This window comes from Rhincodon typus, chromosome 16, assembly GCF_021869965.1.
Source record: "Rhincodon typus isolate 14 chromosome 16, sRhiTyp1.1, whole genome shotgun sequence".
Taxonomy (NCBI): Eukaryota; Metazoa; Chordata; class Chondrichthyes; order Orectolobiformes; family Rhincodontidae; genus Rhincodon; species Rhincodon typus.
The window spans coordinates 6,857,879-6,858,450 of NC_063347.1; positions in this window are offsets into that span (position 1 = coordinate 6,857,879).

Consider the following 572-nt stretch of genomic DNA (forward strand, 5'->3'; position numbering starts at 1 on the left):
AGGGGGAGGGGGGAGGAACCCAATACTCAGAAGTGACCCACTGCTGTGATCCTGCACATTGCTCCACACTAAGGCCTGGACCAGGGCCCCTTACTGCTTTCGGTGCCTTCCCCTCCGTGCTCAATACCTGCAGGAAGTATAACAGGGATGGAAAAGTTCTGGCTCAGAACGGGCAGGCCGGCAGCGAGGGAAGGCAGTTCTCCCTGAAGGAGCCCTTCTTTCCCCGCCCTGTGCTTCACTGCCACATGTTTCCGCCGCCTCGTTCCCTTTACCTGGCCATTTGGATACATCAAATAGTTACATTGACACACACCTCAGTGCGGCCGCCGTTACATTGTATCCAGCTCCCAGGGGCGCGCGCTCCGCCCCCACGTGACACCCGGCGTTGAGGGCGCGTAGACTGGCCTGACGTCACGACGCCCGGGGCCCCGCCTCTTACGTACATGTCCCGCCCATAACGCGCTTGCCCCGCCCCTTACATGAGGAGATAGGGAGGTCAAAAGTTTTGGTCAGGGAGGCAGACTCAAAATGGGAGGGGGGGAAGAAGGGACTCAAAATGTTGTGGGGGGAGG